At 49.2% G+C, this 20,069-nt stretch overlaps 1 protein-coding gene across 1 annotated transcript in view; it reads left to right on the forward strand.

Annotated features, from left to right (window-relative positions):
* Window positions 1–20,069, forward strand: part of LOC134984503 (zinc finger protein 585A-like) — a 593,603-nt gene that overhangs the window by 568,492 nt on the left and 5,042 nt on the right. The gene's annotated exons all lie outside the window — the stretch shown is intronic.

Genomic DNA, 20,069 nt, shown 5'->3' on the forward strand with positions numbered 1-20,069 from the left:
GTTTCTGGAAAAAACGCAGGAGTGGCCGGAGAAACGGTGGGAGTGCCTGGGCGAACGCTGGGTGTGTTTGTGACGTCAACCAGGAACGACAAGCACTGAACTGATCGCACAGGCAGAGTAAGTCTGAAGCTACTCTAAAACTGCTACGAGGTTTGTGATCGCAATATTGCGATTACTTCGGTCGCACTTTTAAGGTGCTAAGATACACTCCCAGTAGGCAGCGGCTTAGCGTGTGTAACTCTGCTACATTCGCATTGCGACCGATCAACTCGGAATGAGGGCCATAGAGGGAGAAGAAGAGACATATGTGACTGATATAAAGGTAGAAGATATAGAGGAAGAAGAAGAGACGTATGTGACTGATATAAAGGCAGAAGATATAGAGGGAGAAGAAGAGACGTATGTGACTGATATAAAGGCAGAAGATATAGAGGGAGAAGAAGAGACGTATGTGACTGATATAAAGGCAGAAGATACAGAGGGAGAAGAAGAGACGTATGTGAGGGGTGATCAGCAGTGTAAGGAGGAGGAGATCCCTAAAGATATCAGAACAGGTGAGTAATAAACACTTATTACAGAAAAGAGTCACATATTCTCCTTTCTCAGTCATTACAGCCATCTCTTATCCTATACCCTCTGTCAGTACAAACTAATGAGTAATATGTATTTTCCCAACGTGGAGTCCGGAGCCATCAGCCCCTATTATACTCCTGCTCTCTCCCTCACATCATGTCACTGTGTGTTACCAGCCCAGAGATCTGACCAGTCTCCTCCCCACACTCTCTGGTGTATCTCATACATCAGGAGCCATCAGCCCCTATTATACTCCTGCTCTCCCCCTCACATCATGTCACTGTGTGTTACCAGCCCAGAGATATGACCAGTTTCCTCCCCACACTCTCTGGTGTATCTCATACATCAGGAGTCATGAGCTCCTATTATACTCCTGCTCTCCCCTCACATCATGTCACTGTGTGTTACCAGCCCAGAGATCTGACCAGTATCCTCCCCACACTCTCTGGTGTATCTCATACATCAGGAGTCATGAGCCCCTATTATACTCCTGCTCTCCCCTCACATCATGTCTCTGTGTGTTACCAGCCCAGAGATCTGACCAGTCTCCTCCCCACACTCTCTGGTGTGTCTCATACATCAGGAGCCATCAGCCCCTATTATACTCCTGCTCTCCCCTCACATCATGTCACTGTGTGTTACCAGCCCAAAGATCTGACCAGTCTCCTCACACTCTCTGGTGTATATCATACATCAGGAGCCATCAACCCCTATTATACTCCTGCTCTCCCCCTCACATCATGTCACTGTGTATTACCAGCCCAGAGATCTGACCAGTCTCCTCCCCACACTCTCTGGTGTATCTCATACATCAGGAGCCATCAGTGCGTATTATACTCCTGCTCTCCCCCTCACATCATGTCACTGTGTGTTACCAGCCCAGAGATCTGACCAGTCTCCTCCCCACACTCTTTGGTGTATCTTGTACACCAGGAGCCATCAGCCCCTATTATACTCCTGCTCTCCCCCTCACATCATGTCACTGTGTGTTACCAGCCCAGAGATCTGACCAGTCTCCTCCCCACACTCTCTGGTGTATCTCATACATCAGCAGCCATCAGCCTCTATTTAACTCCTGCTCTCCCCCTCACATCATGTCACTGTGTGTTACCAGCCCAGAGATCTGACCAGTCTCCTCCCCATACTCTCTGGTGTGTCTCATACATCAGGAGCCATCAGCCCCTATTATACTCCTGCTCTCCCTCTCACATCATGTCACTGTTACCAGCCCAGAGATCTGACCAGTCTCCTCCCCACACTCTCTGGTGTATCTCATTCATCAGGAGCCATCAGCCCCTATTATACTCCTGCTCTCCTTACATCATGTCACTGTGTGTTACCAGCCCAGAGATCTGACCAGTCTCTTCCCCACACTCTCTGGTGTGTCTCATACATCAGGAGCCATCAGCCCCTATTATACTCCTGCTCTCCCCCTCACATCATGTCACTAAGTGTTACCAGCCCAGAGATCTGACCAGTCTTCACCCAACACTCTCTGGTGTATCTCATTCATCAGGAGCCATCAGCCCCTATTATACTCCTGCTCTCCTCACATGATGTCACTGTGTGTTACCAGCCCAGAGATCTGACCAGTCTCCTCCCCACACTCTCTGGTGTATCTTATACATCAGGAGCCATCAGCCCCTATTATACTCCTGCTCCCCCCCTCACATCATGTCACTGTGTTACCAGCCCAGAGATCTGACCAGTCTCCACCCCACATTCTCTGGTGTATCTCATACATAGCTCAGGAAATGAAGATAAAAAGATTTGTGTTAAACCCATAAGAAGAGCAAATAAATCTGGCCCAAAAATAGATCCATGCCCAGTAACTTAGTCCAAGTTGGCACATGTTACAGTAGGAAACAGACTCTGAGTGTCTCTAACAGTCTTACTCCTTTAGCATATTTTCTCTTATGTCCTAGAGGATGCTGGGGACTCTGTAAGGACCATGGGGCATAGACGGGCTCCGCAGGAGACATGGGCACCTATAAAGAACTTTTAGTATGGGTGTGTATTGGCTCCTTCCTCTATGCCCCTCCTCCAGACCTCAGTTAGATATTGTGCCCAGAGGAGAAGGGTGCACTGCAGAGAGCTCTCCTGAGTTTTCTGTGGAAAAAATAATTTTGTTAGGTTTTTTATTTTCAGGGAGCACAGCTGGCAACAGGCTCCCTGCATCGTGGGACTGAGGAGAGAGAAGCAGACCTACTTAAATGATAGGCTCTGCTTCTTAGGCTACTGGACACCATTAGTTCCAGAGTGAGTCGGAACACAGGTCTCACCCAGGGGTTCATCCCGGAGCCGCGCCGCCGTCCTCCTCACAGAGCCGGAAGATAGAAGCCGGGTGAGTATGAGAAGCAAGAAAACTTCACAGGCGGCAGAAGACTTCAGATCTTCATGAGGTAAGCGCGCAGCGGTAAGCTGCGTGCCATTGCTCCCGCACACAGACACACAACAGGCACTGATGGGTGCAGGGCGCAGGGGGAGGGGTGCCCTGGGCAGCAATAAACCTCGTTTTGGGCAAAAAAGGGTCTCATTAGGCTGTGGAGGCAGCAAATAGACGATTCCCCACCATTTTATTAAAATTGAAGAGGGACTGAAGCCCGCCGCTGGAGGGGGCGGAGCTTGATCCTTCAGCACTAACCAGCGCCATTTTCTTCACAGAGGCTGCAGAGAACTGGCTCCCCGGAATTAAGGGCCATATACAACAGCCTTCGACAAGCGGAGAGTCTTCTTCGCAACCTACCGGTGCTGATTCAATCAATGTCACAGCAGTGGCTCATCTGAACTGCCAAGGCGGGACAAGGAGCAGAGTTGCGATGGCAGAAGCCACAAGGATTCTTCGCTGGGTGGAAAATCACGTAAGCGCTCTGTCGGCTGTCTTCATTCCGGGTGTGGACAACTGGGAAGCAGACTTCCTCAGCAGACACGATCTCCATCCAGGGAAATGGGGACTTCATCAAGAAGTCTTTGCAGAGATAACGGGTCTTTGGGGAGTTCCTCAAATAGACATGGCGTCACGCCTCAACAAGAAGCTACGGAGGTATTGTTCCAGGTCCTGGGACCGTCAGGCAATAGCAGTAGACGCACTGGTAACGCCATGGGTGTTCCAATCGGTCTACGTGTTTCCTCCTCTTCCTCTCATCACAAAAGTGTTGAGGATCATAAGGCAAAAAAGAGTACAGACAATACTAATTGTTCCAGACTGGCCTCGAAGGGCCTGCTACTCAGATCTTCAGGAGATGCTCACAGAAGATCCTTGGCCTCTTCCTCTTAGGGAGGACCTGTTGCAGCAGCCCTGCGTGTTCCATGACTTACCGCGGTTACGTTTGATGGCATGGCGGTTGAACGCCGGATCCTAGCTGAGAAGGGTATTCTGGAGCAGGTCATACCTACTCTAATAAAGGCTAGGAAGTAGGTGACGGCGAAACATTATCACCGTATGTGGCGGAAATATGTCTCTTGGTGTGAAACCAAGAATACTCCTACGGAAGATGTACATCTGGGTCGTTTTTCTCCACTTCCTACAGACAGGAGTGGATATGGGCCTGAAGTTAGGCTCTGTTCAAGTACAGATTTCGGCCCTGTCGATATTCTTTCAGAAGGAATTGGCTTCTCTTCCAGAAGTCCAGACTTTTGTAAAGGGAGTGCTGCACATCCAGCCTCCTTTTGTGCCCCCAGTGGCACCGTGGGACCTGAACGTGGTGTTGCAGTTCCTAAAATCACACTGGTTTGAACCCCTTGAAACGGTTGAGTTGATATTTCTCACCTGGAAAGTGGTCATGTTATTGGCCTTAGCATCTGCAAGGTGTGTGTCTGAATTGGCGGCCTTGTCTCACAAGAGCCCCTATTTGATTTTCTATGTTGATAGAGCAGAATTGAGGACTCGTCCTCAATTTTTACCTAAGGTGGTGTCTTCATTTCATATGAACCAACCTATTGTGGTGCCTGTGGCTACGAGTGACTTGGACGATTCCATGTCCCTGGATGTAGTCAGGGCCTTAAAGATTTATGTAGCCAGGACGGCTAGAATTAGGAAAACAGTGGCTCTGTTTGTCCTGTATGCAGCCAACAAGATTGGCGCGCCTGCTTCGAAGCAGACTATTGCTCCCTGGATCTGTAACACGATTCAGCAGGCTCATTCTACGGCTGGATTGCCGTTACCACATTAAGTAAAGGCCCATTCCACTAGGAAGGTGGGCTCTTCTTGGGCGGCTGCCCGGGGCGTCTCGGCATTACAGCTTTGCCGAGCAGCGACTTGGTCGGGTTCAAACACTTTGCTAAATTCTACAAGTTTGATACCCTGGCTGATGAGGACCTAGCGTTTGCTCAGTCGGTGTTGCAGAGTCATACGCACACTCCCGCCCGATTGGGAGCTTTGGTATAAACCCCATGGTCTTTACGGAGTCCCCAGCATCCTCTAGGACGTAAGAGAAAATAAGATTTTAAACCTACCGCTAAATCTATTTCTCCTAGTCCGTAGAGGATGCTGGGCGCCCGTCCCAGTGCGAAAAATCTGCAAGACTTGTATATAGTTGTTGCTTACATAAGGGTTATGTTACAGTTGAAATCGGTCTTGGACCGTTGCTGTTGTTTGTTCATACTGTTAACTGGTTATGTGTATTCCAGGTTATATGGTATGATTGGTGTGGGCTGGTATGAATCTTGCCCTTAGATTTACAAAATCCTTTCCTCGTATTGTCCATATCCTCTGGGCACAGTTCTCTAACTGAGGTCTGGAGGAGGGGCATAGAGGGAGGAGCCAGTGCACACCCATACTAAAAGTTCTTTATAGGTGCCAATGTCTCCTGCGGAGCCCGTCTATACCCAATGGTCCTTATGGAGTCCCCAGCATCCTCTACGGACTAGGAGAAATAGATTTACCGGTAGGTTTAAAATCTTATTATTTCGAGACGGAAGACAACTCCTCCGGGATTAGTTTAGGTAAAGTGTCATGAAGGATTGTCAATAGGAATGTCCCACTTTCTCTAACATCCTAGGGAATACTGGGATGGTCTTAGTACTATGGGGTATAGTTCGGGTCTATTGGAGCCTAGCACTTTAAGAAATCATTAGTGTGTACTGGCTCCTCCCCTCTGTGTCCCTCCTGCAGACTCAGTTTAGTGCATTGTCTGGAGCTCCAGAGAGTTTTCTTCAGAATGTATTTTAGTTTGATGTTTTCAGGTAGGATGGGTTGGCACCAGTCTGCCTGCATCGTGAGACTTAGGGGGGGACCGGTACCAACCTCTTGAAGGGTTAATGTTTCGGGTCCCCGCTGACAGGACATAGCTCCTGAAGGGGGTTGTTTCGCTCACCCACAGCGGTGTGCGCTCCTCCTCACAACATGCCACCCACCCTAATTGAGTGGGGAGTACACTACCAGGGTCCCCGGTACAGATGGCGGCGCGTTAGGGCAGAGGGCACACAGCTTAAGTGCTGCTGGGTTCCCTCTATGCAAGCCCACACTGGCGCTGACGCTGAAAAGGGGTTTTAATACTATTTTCTTTTCAAATATTACCCAGGAGCTACAGATGGATTCAACCAAGGTCCAAGCGATTCATGATTGGACTCTTCCTACCACTCTAAAAGGGATCCAACGATTTATTGGCTTTGCCAACTTTTGCAGATAATGTATCAAGAACTACTCCACTATCATCGCCCCAATTACTATGTTAACCAGGAAAGGAGTCAATCCTTCGATCTGGCCACCCGAGGCTCTGAAAGCCTTCACGTTCTTAAAAGAGGCCTTCATGTCCGCTCCAATTCTTTGCCAACCTGATCTCAGTCGCCCCTTTCAGGTGGAAGTAGATGCTTCTTCAGTGGAAGTCGGGGCGGTTCTTTCTCAGCTCTTTGAAGATGAGAAAAGTCATCCTTGTGCATATTTTTCTCATAGATTCTCCCAAGCAGAGCAAAATTATCCTATTGGGGAACAAGAACTGTTGGCCATAAAATTAGCTTTGAAGAGTGGCGATATTTATTAGCGGTAGCTCAACACCCTATCTCTGTTATCATGGATCACAAGAATCTTCTGTACCTCCAGACAGCTCCTTGTTTAAACCCACGGCAAGCCAGGTGGGCTCTCTTTTCTCGGTTCTCCTTCAAACTCTTTAACCGCCCAGGAACCTTAAATCGAAGAGCAGATGCACTTTCTCGTTCTTTTCAAGCAGACGATTCACTCAACTCCTCTGAAACAATTTATTCTGAATCCGGCTTCATTTGCTTCCACTCATACTGTTCCTCTTCCTCCTCCGGGGAGAACTTTTGTAGCACCAAAACTTTGCAGGAAATTGCTCATTCTTCATATTTCATGGACATGCCAGCGGTCTTAAGACTCTCAAGTTCATTCAGCGATTCTACTGGTGGCCTCATCTTAAAACGGATGTCTTTGAATTTGTAGCAGCCTGTTCCAAGTGTGCTCAACATAAAAGTCCACGAACATCTCCCTTAGGTCATCTTCATCCACATCCAACACCTGAAAAGCCTTGGACTCACACCTCTATGGATTTCATAACCGATTTGCCACTCTCCAGAGGGCACAACACTATTTAGGTCATTGTGGAATTATTTTCGAAGATGGCTCACTTCATACCCCTCACCGGTCTTTCCTCTGCTCCTCAGCTATCCAAATTGTTTTTCTCATACATTTTTGATTTGCATGGCCTTCCACAGGAAATAGTTTCTGATCAGGGTCTTCAATTCATCGCCAAATTCTGGAAAGCTCTCAGCTCTGTCCTAAAAAGATCAGGAAACTTTCTTACGGATGTTCATGTCCCCTGCTCAGGATGACTGGATGGATTGCCTCCCATTTGCTGAGTTTGCCAACAATAACCCATATCATTCTTCTACCAATTCCACTACTTTCTTCATTAACTATGGTTTTCATCCACAAGTTCCTTCCTTCGAATCTCTCCCAGCTCTTGAGGTTCCTGCTGCTGAAGCTGCTCTTCGTCAATTCACTAAGATGTGGGGAAAAATTCATAATGCGCTACTTAAGACTTCCCAGGAATAAACAAACTACGCCAATCGGAAACGGAGGGCTGTTCCTAGTCTCAAAGTGGGAGATCGTGTTTGGATATCCACCAGAAACCTCAGACTCAACGTTCCTACCAAAAAATTAGCTCCAAGATTCATCGGTCTGTATCCTATTAAAAGAGTGTTGAATCCTGTTACTTACAATGTGAAACTGCTTCCCTATTTGAAAATTCCCAATACCTTCCACATATCTCTGCTAAAGCCTCTTGTACTAAATCATTTTCGAGCAGCTTTCCCTAAACCTCCCAAGGTGCAAGCTACTCAAAATGAGGACTTCGAGGTTCATAAGATTCTTGACTTCCGCAAGAGGTATGGTCGTCTCCAGTATCTCATAGAGTGGAGAGGATATGGTCCGGAGGAAAGATCTTGGGTGGCTGCAGAGGATGTTCATGCTCCAAGACTGATTTGTGCCTTTCATGCCAAGAATCCCACTAAGCAGCGTGGGTGTTTGGAGACCACCCTAAAAAGGGGGGTACTGTCAGCATCTGGAGTCTTGCATCTGGTTGTGGTCCCTGTGGCCTTCCTGTTAGCTGGCTGGTGTCACTGTGATGGATAGGAGCTACAGCAGCAAGATCCTCCGGTGTGGCTGCCGGGCATCTGGAGGCCGGGGTCCAGGTCCTGGGGAGCGGAGAATGGCAGCCGGAGGTGTCTGTTTCCAAGTGTCCTGTTGCTAGAGTGCAGCGTCTTGGTGGCTGAGGCCAGCGGTAGTGGCTGTGTGCTGGTTCCACATGTGTCCTCTGTGCAGGGAGCCACCATGTTGGAGACCAAGCCAATAGGTATCCCAGTTCACGTCCAGCCAATCCGATGCAGTCTTTCCTTATTAAAAGGGGTTGATGCTTAGCTATGGCGCCAGTGCTGCAAGTTACTTGCTGCTGTAAGGTGATCAAGCTCTGCGCTGCCGGGTTAACCCCTGGTATGCTGGTTCTGTTGTGGCCGCCCGGTGGTCAGTTCTGTTATTGCAGTCCTTTGCTCCTAGTCCACCTGCTCTTGCGGTTTAACTGCTGGGTCTTCTATCAGGTAGAGGGTCTCCGTTTGCTGATGGTACTCATAGCGATTCTCTCTTCAGCATTGTAAAAAAATCACAAGCCTTCTCTTCATTCCGTGTTCTTCAGCGTAATTTACAAATCAAAAGTCATCTCTTCATTCAGTGTTCTTCAGCATTGTTTACAAATCACAAGTCATCTCTTCATTCAGTGTTCTTCAGCATTGTTTACAAATCACAAGTCACTTCATTCAGTATTCTTCAGCATCGTTTACAAGTCATGAACCTTTCGTCTTTCAGAATTCACTCAGACTTCTTTCCTAGTCGTTGTGTATGATTGTGGTCTCATTAAAACTGAATTAATCTTTCGTCAGTGTATCATTCTCGGTCATTGTCCTCATTGCCTACCCCTCTACATCTTCGGGCCTAAGGCTTCAATCCATGAGTAAGAACTACATTCAGCCACCTCATTTCCTTCCTTTGCCGATAGCTGCTCCCACAGTCAATTATCAGTCATCAGATCCCCAACTCAAGCCAAGCGTGACATGGAAGAAGGGGAATTCCTGGTATCTCTGAATATTAAAGATGCGTATCTTCACATCCCAATATGGCCGCCTCTTCAGGTTTGCACTGCAGGTCAGTCACTACCAGGTCCAGGCCTTGCCTTTCGGTCTATCAACGGCACTGAGGGTGTAATCAAGGGTGATGGCAGAGATGTTGCTACAACTCCGCAAGCAGGAAGTGAACATTGTTCCATACTTGGCCGAACTCCTCATAAGAAGGCCCAAACAGCAGAGCTGTAATGAGGGAGGTGTCCCAGATACTCCTCTGGGTGGAGCGGAATCCCAAGGCCATTTCCGTCATATTAATTCTGGGAGTAGACAATTGGGGAGCAGACTTCCTCAGCAGACACGATCTGCACCTGGGGCAATGGCGCCTCTACCCACAAGTGTTTCAGCAAATATTTCACCGGTGGGGCTACCCGCAAATCGACTTGTTGGCTTCACGGCTCACCACGAAGCTTCTGCGTTTCTGTTCTGGGACGAGGGATCTACAGGTCGCAGCAGTGGACGCTCTGGCGACACCGTGGATTTACCGGTTGGTGTACTTGTTTCCTCCATTTCCTCTAATTCCCAGAGTTCTCAAAGGACTTAAAGGGACAGGGCTCAGGCAGTTCTGATTGCCCCAGACTGGCCCCGCTGGGCTTGGTATGCAGACATTCTAGCCTTATTACTCGAAGGCCCCCGGCCTCTGCCAATTCAGGATGATCATCTTACACAAGGGCTGTTCGTATATCCGACTTACCACGGCTACGTTTGATGCAATGGAAGTAGATTGTGAGGATTTTTGCCAGGAAAGAGATTTCCGTCCATGTTATCTTGACTATGCTCCAAGCAGGGCAGATGGTCGTATCGAAACATTACCCTCGCATATCGAAGAAATGTGTCTCTTGATGTGAGGGTCAACAGTATTCTGCTGTGGATTTTCATCTGGGACATTTCTTGCACTTCCTGCAGGCTGTTGTGGATGTGGGCCTACGTTTAGGCTCCATAAAAGTTCAAATCTCAGCCTTGTCTTTTTCTTCCAGGGAACAATTGGCTGTTCTCCCAGTGGTCCAGATGTTCTTGATGGGTGTCCTTCATATTCGACCACCCTTTGTGCCTCCCGCAGCACCGTGAGTTCTCTATTTGGTTCTGGACTTTCTCCAATCTGTTTGATTGAACCTTTCCACAAGGTGGACATGGAGTATTTGACGTAGCAGGATATCATGTTGTTGGCCTTGGCCTCAGTGAGGCATGTTTTGGAATTAGGGCCCTTATCCTGTAAGAGTCCTACTCTGGTGTTTCATGCGGATAGAGCGGTGCTCAGAACTCACTAGAAATTCTTGCCTAAGGTGGTGTCAGCATTTCATATCAATTGGCCAATGGTGGTTCCGGTTGTCACTGGCACGTCTGTTACACCAATGTCCTTGGATGTGGTTTGGGCTTTGGAGATTTATGTCAAGAGGCCGGCTCGTCTCAGAAAATCAGACTTGCTTTTTGTTCTCTATGATGCTTCAAAGATTGGTTGTCCTGCTCCGAAGCAGTCTATTGCATGTTGGATCAGGCTTACGATCCAACAGGCTCACTCTTCAGCGGCTTTGCCGCTGCCAAGGTCTGTTCAGGCCCACTCCACACGGACAATTTGGTTCTTCCTAGGCAGCTGCCCAGGGTGTCCCGGCTTTACAGTTATGCCGGGCAGCTACTTGGTCGGGTTCGAACACATTAAGTTTTAAATCAGGCCTGTCCAACCTGTGGCTCTCCAGATGTTGTGAAACTACACATGCCCTGCCACAGTTTTTAGCATTTCCTAATAGCAAAATTGTTGCAAGGCATGATGGGACCTGTTGTTTTACAACAGCTGGAGAGCCACAGGTTGGCCAGGCCTGTTTTAAAGGTTCAACACCTTGGCTACTGAGGACCTTCAGTTTGGTCAATCAGTTTTGCAAGGGTCTCAGCACTCTCCCACCCGGGCTGGGAGTTTTGGAACTTCCCCATGGTACTAAGACCATCCCAGTATCCTCTAGGACTTTAGAGTTTATAGGATTTTAATACCTTACGGTAAATCTCCTAGTCCATAGGGGATTCTGGGTGTCCGCCTATGTGATTCGATATTTTTTTTAAATATATATTTCAAACATTGAAACATCGATAGGGAACATGACCATCGGAAACATTGTGACCATCGCAGCCTCCAGTTATACAGGGGGGGTCTGGGGGTGGCTTGTGAGGGTTAATATACACTCCCCAGCGGCTGCCATTGTCTGCAGCCGCTAGATTGAGGGGATCCAGTCGGCAGCACGGCAATCAGTAGGGGAGAGTGCAGAGAGGCAGAGGGACCTTCCAGTCCCTCTGACAGAAGCAGCAGAGGGAAGTTTCTCTTCCCTGCTGCTGCTAATACAGTTTGTCTGACTGGTCGCATCCTGTGCTCCCAGGTCAGATAGAGCACTTGCAGGCATGGACGCATCTGAGTAACAGGACCATCTAGAGTGTCTTAAGATGTCTTCAGCCATTGCAGCTGGTCTGTGCGTCTGACAAGAAGAAGCAGATGATGTTGTAGCGTTCTCAGAAGGACCACCTGAATTCGAGGTACCAAAGAGATGGACAGGTGGGGCCGATTTGGTATCTTTTAACCTCTTTGGAGGCATGGTAAGCCGGCTACAAAGAGACTGACCTCCCAGAGATAGGAAAATACAAACGATCTATAAAAGAAGCAGTAGTAAGGGCTAGATAGAATTCCTATTGAGAGCTATAAGAAGCATATTGACTTTTATGGCCCTAAATTGCTTACTCTGTTCAATGAATTCGGTTCACTGCCAGATTCTATGACAGAGGCTTTGATAATTGTGCTTTTAAAACCAGATAAGGATCCAGAGCGGGTAGATTCGTATAGACCTATCTCGTTACTCTCTACTGATGTCAAGGTTCTAGCAAAGATCCTGGCACTTAGACTAAACTCTGTTATTACCCAAATTATTCACACAGATCAGACTGGTTTCATGCCGGGGCGGTCCACTCTGACTAACCTTAGGCGTTTGTTCACACACTTACACTCTTGTGGGGGTCTATGGCCCGCTTCGGCATTGGACCACGCTTTATACGGTGGGTCAAGCTATTATACTCCACACTATTAGCCAGGGTCTCGATAAATAGATTCATCTCATCTGCATTTCCTCTAGCCAGGGGTACAAGGCAGGGCTGTCCACTATCCCCTATTCTTTTTGCTCTGGCGGTGGAGCCCTTAGCGTGTCTGGTGCGTTCTGACTCGCGGGTGGGGGGGTTCCGGGTGGGCCCCATCACGGACAAAATTTCTCTATACGCGGATGATATTCTGCTGTTTATATCAGACTACTGCAATACCATGCCACACGTGCTGCGTGTTATTGACACCTATGGCGGGTACTCTGGTTTATCCATTAACTGGGATAAGTCCTGCATACTGCCCTTCCAGGGTACTTGTCCTGGTGCCCCGCCCGTTGCCCTCCCTCTTCGCTGGGTGGACTTATTTAAGTACTTGGGAATCTGGGTCACAAATAATCCTTCTCAATACTTTTCCTTGAATATAAAACCTCATATGGATTATTTGCACTCCCGTATTGCGGTGTGGGGGACTCTAACTCTAACTATAACGGGTAGAATTAATTTAGTGAAAATGGTGGCCCTGCCTAAGTTGCTATATGCGCTACAGCACTCCCCTGTTTATCTCCCATTAAAAACCTTTCGGAAAATAGATGGTCTTCTGTCCTCTATCGTATGGTCTAACCGCTGGGTAAGAATAAAATTAGACACCCTTACACGCCCACGTGATTCTGGGGGCCTAGCCCTCCCTAAATTCAGTTTATATTATCTAGCGGCACAAATGGTACATATCAGTAAGTGGTCACATGATCCTGCTAGAGATGAATTGATCTCCCGAATTCTCTATGTAACTGATCAGAATTGCCCCCCACTACGACTACTGTTGAGTGACCATGTATCGCTACTTAATCTCCCCGTTGTCAAACAAGCAATTATGGTATGGAGACAAACGCATAGATTGCTCCAGGGAGAGGGTTGGGACCCGGAAACGCCTCCGGCTTACGCACATACTCTTAACGAGCTCTTTCCAAATATTACAGGAGGAGTATAATATTCCTATCTTCTATTTTTATCGATATCTACAACTCCGCCATGCGAGTCAAACTCAATTTGCGGACACTCCCCTGGTGCTCCGGGACACGCCAGTTCGGGAACTATTTGTTCATCTCCAAAATTGCACTATTTCCATATTTTACTCGGCTCTACTACGTGCTTATCATGGTGAGGCCCTTCTCTCTCTTATATCTAGATGGGAATGTGATCTAGGGCCCATATCTAATGATACCTGGGAGGATGCACTGGGGGCCTCTAGGGTGGCGACCACAGCGGTCCGTTACCAACAGGTGCATCTTTTTGTTTTACACAGAGTCTATATTACTCCTGAGAGGTTAATGAGATTCGGAGGAAGAATGGATTCTAGATGTCCCAAATGTACTCTGGATGGGGGCACATTTTGGCATATGATTTGGTCATGTAGGATGGTTCAGGCCTTCTGGCAGGAAGTACTTAAGATTATGGTTTCCACTGGTATACCTGCTGATGTGCTGACCCCCCCTGGGTGTATACTGGCGGTGGTGGATGGGGAGTTGCTGGATGCCCCCTCCAGACGTTATGTTATTAGCCTGTGTGCTCTTGCACAGGTTTCTATAGCCCAGTCGTGGATGGCACCTACTGGCCCAGATATTGATTCCTGGATTGCCCTAGTGAATACTACGGTGGCACATGAAAAATGTGTCTACATGTCCAGGAAAGTCATTACTAAATAATACGCGATATGGGATAGGTGGCTGGCATCGCCATATGTTAGGGGTGCTCACATTGCTACATCTGCAGATGCGAGGTTAGCTTCAGCATAATATTTCCCGATGCTACCTGTAGAGGCTGGGAAATTGTACTGTTTGCACCATATTGTTTTCTCTTAGGTCCTAGAGCAGAGGTGGCCAGACTTGGAGTCGGCGATCTACTTTGAAAGCTAAAAAGCTTTTGTGATCTACCTAGGAGGAATAATAGCGTGCGCCGCAGGTGCACACTCAAAAAGGGGCGTGGCATAACCAAAAAGTGGGCGTGATATAACAAAAAGTGTGCGTGGTATAACAAAAAAAGGGACGTAGCCTTGCTGCACAGAGTGTAATGACTCCCTCACATGAAATAACACATTGGCCCCCACAGGTAAAAACCTCAAACACATATGCCCTCACAGTGCCAGATACAGATATGCCCCCACAGTGCCATGTGCCCACAGTGCCAGATATGCCCCCACAGTGCCAGATTACAGATATGCCTCCACAGTGCCAGATATGCCCCCACACTGCCAGATACAGATATGCCCCCCACAGTGCCAGATTACAGATATGCCCCCACAGTGCCAGATATGCCCCCACACTGCCAGATACAGATATGCCCCCACAGTGCCAGATATGCCCCCACAGTGCCAGATACAGATATGCCCCCCCAGTGCCATGTGCCCACAGTGCTAGATTACAGATATGCCCCCCCAGTGCCATGTGCCCACAGTGCCAGACATGCCCCCACAGTGCCAGACATGACCCCACAGTGCCAGATACAGATATGCCCCCACAGTGCCATGTGCCCACAGTGCCAGATATGTCCCCACAGTGCCATATACAGATATGCCCCCACAGTGCCAGATACAGATATGCCCCCACAGTGCCATGTGCCCACAGTGCCAGATATGTCCCCACAGTGCCATATACAGATATGCCCCCACAGTGCCATGTGCCCACAGTGCCAGATATGTCCCCACAGTGCCATATACAGATATGCCCCCACAGTGCCAGATACAGATATGCCCCCACAGTGCCATGTGCCCACAGTGCCAGATATGTCCCCACAGTGCCATATACAGATATGCCCCCACAGTGCCATGTGCCCACAGTGCCAGATTACATATGCCCCCACAGTGCCAGATACAGATATGCCCCCACAGTGCCATGTGCCCACAGTGCCATGTGCCCACAGTGCTAGATATGCCCCCACAGTGCCAGATTACAGATATGGCCCCAGTGCTATGTGCCCACAGTGCCAGATATGACCCCACAGTGCCAGATACAGATATGCCCCAACAGTGCCATGTGCCCACAGTGCCAGATATGCCCCCACTGTGCCAGATATGCCCCCACAGTGCCATGTGCCCGGAAAGCCAGATATGCCCCTACAGTGCCAGATACAGTATGCCCCACATTGCCAGATATGCCCCACATTGCCAGATATGCCCCCACTGAGCCATGTCCCCACAATGCCAGATATGCCCCCATAGTAGAGCTCACCGGAGTGGAGAGCACAGCGCGCGCTTCTCCTGCCTGCCGCCCTGCTTCTTAGTCTGATCTCCGGCGGTGACTGCAGCGTGTATATCTCAAATCTGGCGCCGGTCCGCTAGCTCTCATTGGCTAACGAACCGGCACCTGATTTGAGCTATACACTCCACCGTCACTGCTGGAGACCAGACTGAGGAGGCAGGGCGGCAGGCAGGAGAGGCGCGGCTTCGGGTGTCTGGGTGGCAGTCGATCGCGATCGACTGTTTGGCCATCCCTGTCCTAAAGGATGCTGGGGACTCCGTAAGGATCATGAGGTATAGACGGCTCCGCAGGAGACATGGGCACTCTAAAGACTTTAGATGGGTGTACACTGGCTCCTCCCTCTATGCCCCTCCTCCAGACCTCAGTTAGATCCTGTGCCCAGAGGAGAAGGGGTGCACTGCAGGGGAGCTCTCCTGAGTTTCTCTGAAAAGACTTGTGTTAGGTTTATTATTTTCAGGGAGCACTGCTGGCAACAGGCTCCCTGCATCGTGGGACTGAGGAGAGAGAAGCAGACCTACTTAACTGATGGGCTCTCCTTCTTAGGCTACTGAACACCATTAGCTCCAGAGGGAGTCGGAACACAGGTGTCCTCGCTGTTCGTCTCGGAGCCGCGCCTCCTCACAGAGCCGGAAGATAGAAGCCGGGTGAGTATGAGAAGAAAGAAGACTTCACAGGCGGCAGAAGAATTCAGATCTTCCCTGAGGTAAGCGCGCAGCGGTAACGCTGTGCGCCATTGCTCCCACGATCACACACACAGGCGCCACAGTAAGGGTGCAGGGCGCAGGGGGGGCGCCCTGGGCAGCATTATAATACCTCAAATAGAGCTGTCAGAGTACAGATACTGCAGAGGCAGTATATTTTCAAATTCCCCACCAGTATAAATAAATAGAGCGGGACCGCAGCCCGCCATCGAGGGGGCGGGGCTTGATCCTCCAGCACTAACCAGCGCCATTTTCTCCACAGCATGCTGCAGAGAAGCTGCTCCCGGACTCTCCCCTGCTGAACACAGTAACAGGGGGCAAAAATGAGCGGGGGGGGGGCACATTTAATTGGCACAATATTGGTGTATACACACATATATATATATATAAAAAGCGCTGACAAGCTGGGACTTTGTTCCAGCGTCAGTTGGCACTGGGTGTGTGCTGGCATACTCTCTCTCTGTCTCTCCAAAGGGCCTTATTGTGGGTCAGTCCCCATAATAATATATATCCCAGTGTGTGTGGGGGCGTCAGTACGTGTGTCGGCATGTCTGAAGCGGAAGGCTCATCTAGAAAGAAGGCAGAGCAGATGATTGTGGTGTCTGTCGGCGCCGCCGACACCTGATTGGAAGGATATGTGGAATGTTTTAAATGCTAATGTGACTTTATTACATAAAAGATTGGACAAAGCAGAGTCCAGGGAGAAAGCAGGGAGTCATTCCATGGCTTTGACTGTGTCACAGGACCCTTCGGGGTCTCAAAAACATCTCTTTTCCCAGGTGGTAGATACTGATACTGACACGGATTCCGACTCCAGTGTCGACTATGAGGATGCTAGGCTGCACCCAAGGGTGGCCAACAGTATTCAATATATGATTGTTGCAATAAAAGATGTTTTGCATATCACAGATGACCCCTCTGTCCCCGACACGAGAGTCTTTATGTTTAAGGGAAAGAAACCTGAGGTAACGTTTCCTCCATCTCATGAGCTGAACGCATTATTTGAAAAAGCTTGGGAAACTCCAGATAAGAAACTGCAAATTCCCAAGAGAATTATTATGGCGTATCCTTTCCCCTCACAGGACATGTTACGATGGGAATCCTCGCCCACGGTGGACAAGGCTTTAACGCACTTGTCCAAAAAGGTGGACCTACCGTCCCCTGATACGGCAGCCCTCAAGGATCCTGCTGATTGCAGGCAGGAAACTACCTTAAAATCAATTTATACACATATGGGTGCCCTACTAAGACCGGCGGTAGCGTCGGCATGGGTGGGTAGCGCAATTGCAGCGTGGGCAGATTCCTTGTCTGACATTGACACCCTAGATAAAGATACCATTTTGTTGACCTTGGGTCACATTAAAGACGCAGCATTATATATGAGGGAAGCTGTGAGAGATATTGGGCTGTTGAGTTCAAAAGCCAATGCCATGGCAATTTCTGCTAGACTGTCCCTGTGGACCCGCCAATGGACAGGTGATGCTGATTCAAAAAGACATATGGAGACTTTGCCTTACAAAGGTAAAGTTTTATTTGGGGAGGGCCTCGCGGACCTGGTTACCACAGCTACTGAGGGTAAATCTTTTTTGCCTTATGTTCCCCCACAGCAAAAGAAAACACCTCAATATCAGATGCAGTCCTTTCGGTCGCATAAGTTCAGAAAGGGTCGGGGCTCTTCCTTCCTCGCCAGAGGTATAGGGAAAAGAGCGCCTGCTACAACTAGTTCCCAGGAGCAAAACTCCTCCCCGGCCTCTACAAAATCCACCGCATGTTGCTGGGGCTCCGCTGAGGGAGTACGCGCCGGTGGGGGCACGTCTTCGACTCTTCAGCCAAGTCTGGGTTCAGTCGGACTTGGATCCTTGGGCGGTAGAAATTGTGTCCCAGGGCTACAAACTGGAATTCGAACATGTGCCTCCTCGACGATTTTTCAAATCAGCCTTGCCAGCTTCTTCCCCAGAGAGGGAAATAGTGGCAGCTGCCATACAAAAGCTGTGTCATCAGCAGGTGATTATCAAGGTTCCCCTACTACAACAGGGGAAGGGATTTTATTCAAGCCTTTTTGTGGTCCCGAAGCTGGTTGGTTCGGTCAGGTGCATTCTGAATCTAAAATCCCTGAACCTATATCTGAAAAGGTTCAAATTCAAGATGGAAGCTCTCCGGGCAGTGATCTCCAGCCTGGATGGAGGGGATTTTATGGTGTCGCTGGACATAAAGGATGCATACCTTAATGTCCCCATTTATCCTTCTCATCAGGCGGTACCTGAGATTCGCTGTACAGGATTGTCATTACCAGTTTCAGACGTTGCCGTTTGGGCTTTCCACAGCCCCGAGGATTTTCACCAAGGTGATGGCGGAACTGATGGTGCTCCTGCGCAGGCAAGGAGTCACAATTATCCCATACTTGGATGATCTCCTGATAAAAGCGAGATCGAGAGATCAATTACTGAAAAGTGTGTCGCTCTCCCTGAGAGTGCTGCAGCAACACGGTTGGATTCTAAATCTACCAAAGTCGCAGTTGATTCCAACGACTCGGCTGTCATTTTTGGGCATGATTTTGGACACAGAAAAGAAGAGGGTTTTTCTCCCAACGGAAAAAGCCCAAGAACTCCAGAACATGGTCAGAGACCTGTTAAAACCAGGAAGAGTGTCAGTTCATCAGTGCACTCGTGTATTAGGAAAGATGGTGGCGGCCTACGAGGCCATTCCATTCGGCAGGTTCCATGCAAGGACTTTTCAGTGGGATCTCCTGGACAAGTGGTCAGGCTCCCATCTGCACATGCATAGGAAGATAAGCTTGTGCCCCAGGGCCAGGGTCATTCTCCTGTGGTGGCTCCAGAGTACTCACCTTCTAGAGGGTCGCAGATTCGGCATTCAAGATTGGGTTCTTGTGACCACGGACGCGAGCCTCCGAGGGTGGGCAGCAGTCACACAGGGAAACAATTTTCTGGGAATATGGTCAAGCCAGGAGGCTTGTCTACCCATCAATGTGCTGGAATTAAGGGCCATATACAACGGCCTCCGACAGGCGGAGAATCTTCTTTGCAACCTACCGGTTCTGATACAATCACACAACGTCACAGCCGTGGCGCATGTAAACCGCCAGGGTGGGACAAAAAGCAGAGCAGCAATGGCAGAAGCCACCAGGATTCTTCGCTGGGCGGAAAATCATGTAAGCGCTCTGTCAGCGGTCTTCATTCCGGGAGTAGACAACTGGGAAGCAGACTTCCTCAGCAGACACGATCTCCACCCGGGAGAGTGGGGACTTCATCAAGAAGTCTTTGCAGAGGTGACAAGTTGTTGGGGACTTCCTCAAATAGACATGATGACGTCACGCCTCAACACGAAGCTTCGGACGTATTGTTCCAGGTCGAGGGACCCTCAGGCAGCGGCGGTGGACGCCCTGGTGACACCGTGGGTGTTTCAGTCGGTCTATATGTTCCCTCCACTTCCTCTCATCTCAAAAATACTGAGAATCATAAGATGAACAAGTGTGCAGACAATACTCATTGTTCCAGATTGGCCTCGAAGGGCCTGGTATGCAGATCTTCAGGGATTGCTCTCAGAAGATCCGTGGCCCCTTCCTGTCAGGGAGGACCTGCTCCTACAGGGGCCCTGCATGTTCCAAGACTTACCGCGGTTACGTTTGACGGCATGGCTGTTGAACACCAAATCCTAGCTAAGAAGGGTATTCCTGAGGAGGTCATCCCTACTCTTATTAAAGCTAGGAAGGCTGTTACGGCGAGACACTATCACCGTCTCTGGAGAAAATATGTGTCTTGGTGTGAAGCCAAGGATGCTCCTCAAGCCAAGGAGGCAGGGCGGCAGGCAGGAGAGGCGTGGCTTCGGC

Source organism: Pseudophryne corroboree (genome assembly GCF_028390025.1).
Source record: "Pseudophryne corroboree isolate aPseCor3 chromosome 3 unlocalized genomic scaffold, aPseCor3.hap2 SUPER_3_unloc_6, whole genome shotgun sequence".
Lineage (NCBI taxonomy): Eukaryota > Metazoa > Chordata > Amphibia > Anura > Myobatrachidae > Pseudophryne > Pseudophryne corroboree.